The sequence below is a fragment of the Chlorocebus sabaeus genome, chromosome 19 (genome assembly GCF_047675955.1).
Source record: "Chlorocebus sabaeus isolate Y175 chromosome 19, mChlSab1.0.hap1, whole genome shotgun sequence".
NCBI lineage: Eukaryota > Metazoa > Chordata > Mammalia > Primates > Cercopithecidae > Chlorocebus > Chlorocebus sabaeus.
Genome location: NC_132922.1, coordinates 35,392,215 through 35,398,214, shown reverse-complemented (window position 1 = coordinate 35,398,214; position 6,000 = coordinate 35,392,215).

Here is a 6,000-nt window from a genome sequence, read left to right as displayed (position 1 = left end):
TCCCCCGCGACGCCGACAACGCCCGAGACACACGCCTCGGGGGAGGGCCGCGGCAGGCCTGGGAAGCGAGGCGCACCCGGGGCGGGGGCGCGCGCCGACCCGATGCGGAAGAGCCGGCCGGGAGAAGACGAGACGCCGGGCGAGGCAGGCGGCCGAGCGGGGTGGGGGGCGCCGAGGGACACCTCTGGCGCAGCCGACCGCCACCAGGACGCACGCGGGGATCTCACCGCCAGCAGCCTCCGAGCACGAAGACGGCCCCACGTGGCACCTGGAGCGGCCGACCAGGCCTTCGGCGATCCCCGCGGCTCCCCCACCGCCACACCCAGTCGCACGCGGCCAGAGCCCCCGGAACCCGCTCTCCCCCGCAACACGCCGGAAAGGCCGACCCAAACCCTCCGGGCGCCCACCGGGCCCCACGCGGGGCGCCGCCGACCCGGTCCCGAAGGCGCGCGCCATGGGGACGCGGACACCGGGCCAACCAGCGTGGCCGGCGGCGACGCCCCCAGAAGGCGGAGCCGGGTTCGGGCCCAGACGGGGCGGCCAACAGCGTAGAAGCCGATGAGCCGCTCGGGGAAGAGAAGATCGGCAGGCGGCGGGCGGGGAAAAGGGGCACAAGGCAGGCAAGGAGCCAGGGGGCCACGGGGACGAGGGCACGGGGAACCCGCGGAGGGCTACTCGGGCAGAAAACCTCAGGCACAGCCGGGCCACCAGGAAAACACGGCCACGGGATCCCACCGCCACAGACACGAGGGCGGTCCCGCGGCGCCCCGCCTGGGACGCCGAACGGCCCTTGGGCAACCCACCGAGCAACCCCCCTCACGAGCCCCGGGTCCTGCCACCGGGGGCCCCGAAGCAACCTCAGCCACAAGCCCAACACCAGGGGCCACATATCGCTCGTTTCTCGTCCGTCCCGGACCCGGTCCCGCTCCGGGAGACCGGCGCACCCCCCGTGGGGACGGCTCGCTCCCCAAGAGCCAGGCGGCCCAACCCCGCGCCACGCGAACGCGGTCACCGGCACCGGTCGCGGCTCGGCACGGGAGCGGGCGGAGAGCCGGCTCACAGCGGCGTCCCGCGCCGGACGGAGTGCCACGCGCACCCGCCGCTCGCGGCAGCCTTCCCAATCCGCTAGGACGTCGGGCCCGGCCCAGCGGGATCCTCCCCCAACACGGAAGGGGGAGGCGCGGGCCACAGTAGACGACGAGCCGCACGCTCGGCCCCCACCGCGGGGTCCGGCGGAACCCTCACCGTTTCCCCAGCCTCATCCCGTCGAGGGGGGAGCAGCGGGGGAGGGCTCTCTGCAAGCGAGTCGCTACGGCAGCGCTACCACAACGCAGAGAGAGGCGGCAGGCCGGGGGATCCGGTACCCCAAGGCACGCCTCTCGGATCGCTAGAGAAGGCTTTCTCACCGAGGGTGGGTCACACTCCCCACCCGCCAGTCGCCCCTCGTCGGGCCCACAGAGGCGCTCGGGGACACCTGGGGAAGGGAGGGGGCGTGTGGCGCGAGGAGAAGAAACCCGCGGCAACCTTGAGCGTTCACGGTCAGGGCAGGGGCCCGGCTGGCGCGCGTGCGCACAGCCCCCAAAGGCCCCCCCCGCCGTCCACCCACCTCCTTTCTGCGAGGTAAAGCACCTCCAGTGAACCCACGCACGACCGGTCGGAGGCAGAACGGCAGCCCCTCGGCGGCCGGCCGGCGCACGCGTGGCCGGCCCGAGCCCACCGCGACCGCTCACACGGCCCGCGCTCACCCGCCAGAGGGGAGGCACGGGACGTGCGCTCGCCGGACCAGGCGGCGCCCTTCCCCGCGTGGGGGAGGGGCGCGTCTCACTCGACCGCCTCGGCCCACACCCAACGAACTCCCTCAGGACCCAACGCGCCAGCACCGTGGCGGCGACCGGAGGAGGGGGCGCTGGGGGTGGGAGCGACACACCACCGCTCGGCCTCGGGCACCTGAGGGACAACCCGGAGCGCTCCAGGAGCACCGCAAAAGACCCAGGCAGAGCCAGCGCTCGTGCAACGCCCGAGAGGGCAGCACGACGGGCCGGCGGGACAGCACCCCCACCGCCGCGGAGGGGGGCGGCCCGCGAGGCGACAACCACAAGAGGCGAAAGCGAGGGGTGCCTGCTGCGTCAGAGGACCCCGCCGACCCCCGCCGAACGCCACGAGGCAGACGGCGGGGGCGGGACAGCAAGGTCAGGCCGGGTTCCGCACCCCAGTGCCTCCCAACGCACCGCTCACAGGCGGGGACGAGAGACAGGGGGCCCCCGCGGGCGGGACGAGAAGAACGGGTCCCATTCACCATGAATGGCCGCCCCTCGCCCGCCGCGGCTCGGTCCCGGCCCGGGAGAGCACGACATCACCACATCAATCAGGGAAAGCAACCCCGGAGCGGGGTCGGTCGGTCAGTCAGCCACAGCCTCCCCGGAGGCCAGCGAGCAGATCAGCCTGACCACCCCCAGCTCCGGGGAAGGGGCGGCAGACAACCCGGCAGAGACGAGGAACGCCTGACACGCACGGCACGGAGCCAGCGGGAGTGGGGTTGTCACGGCCGCCCCAGGTGCCCACAGCAGGGAGCGCGCAGCGGCAGGGTAAGCCCGCGCCGCCTTCCCCGCCGCCCCCGGGTGGGTCAGAGACCCGGACCCAAGGCGGCACCGGGAGTCGGGACGCTCAGACGCACGAGAGACCAGGCACACACGGGCCCCAGCAGGCGGCTCCAGCACGAGCAGGGCCGGCTAGCCGGGTCACCGGGAGGCCCAGAGGCCCACCACGCATCCAGAGGCCCGACCTCTCCAGCGACAAGTCGCCAGAGGACAGCGTGTCAGCAATAACCCGGTGGCCCAAAATGCCGGCTCGGAGTGAAAGATATACCTCCCCAGGGGACAGGAGGTCGAGCCACCGACCACGCCGCCGGCCCAGGGAACCCGCGACACGGACATCTGTCCCCAAAATCGCCACCATCGCAGCCAGACACGGAGCACCCAGGGCCCTCTGGTCGACCCCAGGACACACGCCGGAGCAGCGCCGGGCCAGGGACGTCCTCCCGGCCACCCGTGCCACGCAGGGGCCGGCCCGTGTCTCCAGAGCGAGACTCGGAAGCGTTTTCGGCCGTCCTCTCGTACGACCGGGACACACGAGGGACCGAAGGCCGGCCAAGTGTGACCCCTCGGGCCGCACGCGCGCTCAGGGAGCGCTCTCCGACTCCCCACGGGGACTTGAAAACAAAAGGTCACGGCAGAGGGACGGCGGCCGGGCCCGGGGACCGCTCCCCGGCACCCGGGGGACGAGGCAGGACGGTCCCCGGCTCCCCACGGGGACTTGGGGAAAAAAAAATTCGGCCGCTGCCTCAGACGGCCAGGATGCGCGCGGGCCCGCGACCGGGCCGGGAAGGGTGTCCCCAGCCTCCCGCCCCAAGCCCGGTGGGTCCCCGCGGGTCGCGGGTCAGGCCTCGGGAGCTGAGCTGCGGCGTGCTGGTCGACCAACCCCGGCAGCCCCACACCCGGCTCAGGCCCGAAAGCGCAGCGACAACCTCTCCCCACATAAGCCTGCACGCCCGAGCTCTGACTCACAAGCGACGCGCCAGAGCTCTGGCGCGACCGGGACAGCCCGGCTGACGACCGCGGTGTTTCCGGAGCTCTGCCTAGCTCACAGCGGGGACGGTCCCCTCCCTCGGCAGCTGCCACCGCAGCTCCGGAAGCCAAGGGAACGATATAAAAGCGGCCGCCAGATGGAGTCCGACAACCGTCGCGAACGTCACCAAGACAGATCCGGATGGCAGGCCGGCCCGCCGACCGCGAAACCGAAACCGTGAGTCGAGAAACGCTATCCCGAGGCCGAAAACGCAGCCCCTCTACCCCAACCCCACAGAAACGGTCCCCAAAGCCTGTCTCTGCATCGACCGCGACAGAGTCAGAAGACAACCCACGGCGTGTGGATGTTCGGAGAGGCATCTCGGAGGGAGAAACAGCAAGCAAGGACTCGGTCGCGGGCCGTTGAGGACACAGGGAGACACAGATTGCCGTAGGCTCTTCCTGAATCCAGACAGAGACGGAGGGAGGGAGGGAGGGAGGCAGGGAGGGAGGGAGGGAATGGAGAGAAGAGACAGATGGTGAAAGGAAGGGAGGGAGGGAAGGGAGCAGGGAGAGAGGGAGGAAGGAAAAGGGAGAGAAAAGGGAGACCACGTGGAAAATGAAGATGATGAAACGTCACTTTTCAAAGGTTACATTTTTACAGGAGAGATGGAAAGGAAAGAAACCTGAAACAGAGAGAAAGAATGAGGAAAGAAGGGAAAAAGAAACAGAGGAAACAGAAAAGAAGGACAGAAACGGAATAAAAGAAATAAAGAAAGCACGGAAGAGAAACGAACAAGAGAGAAAGGGAGGGAGGCAGGGAGGGAGGGAGGGAGGGAGGGAGGAAAACATAGAGAGGGAGACAGAGAAAGAAAGAAGGGAAGAAAAACACAAAGGAGAGAAAGAAAGAAAAGACAAATAACAGCATAAATATTTGCATTTTTAGCTAAATATGAGATATAAAAATACATCAAAACAGATGAAAATATTTGTCTTGATCGAGACCATCCCGGCTAACATGGTGAAACCCCGTCTCTACTGAAAAATCCAAAAAACAAACTAGCCGGGCGAGGTGGCGGGTGCCTGTAGTCCCAGCTACTTGGGAGGCTGAGGCAGGAGAATGGCGTGAAGCCGGGAGGCGGAGCTTGCAGTGAGTTGAGATCCGGCCACTGCACTTCAGCCTGAGCGACAGAGCGAGACTCCGTCTCAAAAAAAAAAAAAAAAAAAAAAAAAAAAAATGAATAAATAAATAAATAAATACATACATACATACATACATACATACATACATAAAAAAAGAAAGAAAGAAAGAAAATATTTGTATTTATACACATGAATGAATAGATGAAAATAAATACATAAAAAATAAAATAACATGAGCAAATAGGCCAGGCACGGTGGCTGACGCCTGTGATCCCAGCACTTTCAGAGGCTGGGAGAGAGAGAGAGAGAAAATGAAGGAAAGAAAGGAAGAAAGGAAGAAAGAAAGGAAGGAAGGAAGGAAGGAAGGAAGGAAGGAAGGAAGGAAGGAAGGAAGACAGACAAAGAAAGAGAGAGAGAAAGAAAGAGAAAAAGAGAAAGAGAGAAAGAAGGAAAGAAAGAGAGAAAGAAAGAAAGAAAGAAAGAAGAAAGAGAGAGAGAGGGAGAAAAACAGCGAGAAAGAAAGACGAGAGAAGAAAGAAAAAAAGAAGACAGAGGAAAGACAGACAGGAAGAAAGGCAAAGCAAGAAAGCAAGAAAACAAGACAGCAAGAAAGCATGACAGAAAGATAGAAAGAGACAGAAAGAAAAAGCAAGAAAGCAACAAAGAAAGAGAGGGGGGGAGTGGGAGAGGCGAATCTCTCTGCTTTCACTACATGCGGGGAGAATCAGGAAAGCCCCCACTAAACAACAAGGCCGGAAGTGGAGCTGCCATCTGTGAAATCCGAGCAGAAGAGTCCACACGGGTTAAAGACACGAAGAAAGACAGGGAAACAACTGCTCAAAGAGAAGAACAATCTGGCCCAGCCAGGGCCTGTCTCCTGAAGTTGTCTGGGCAACGAGGGAGTGGGACGGAGGGAGGGAGGGCCTCCGAGGCTCGTGTCAAACAATAAACGAGAATAACATAAAAGGAAGTTAAAAAAAAACATTACGCATCATTCGTAGCATCACTGACGCCTCGAAAGGCGAGAGGCATATGTTTATGTCACTGTGGGACTGTTGTCTTTTTTCTTTCCTTTTTTTTTTCTTCCCTCTCTTCCCGGAAACTCACTTTTTAATTATTTCCTTTTCCTTGTCCTTTTTAGTTTTATTTTTTATTTTACTTTCATTTTTATTCGTTTATGTATTAATTTATTAGTAGTAGTAGTATTTTTTGGAGAGGTTGCCTCGCTCTCTCGCCCAGGCTGGTGTACAGCGGCGCGATCTCGGCTCACTGCAACCTCCGCCTCCCAGGTTCA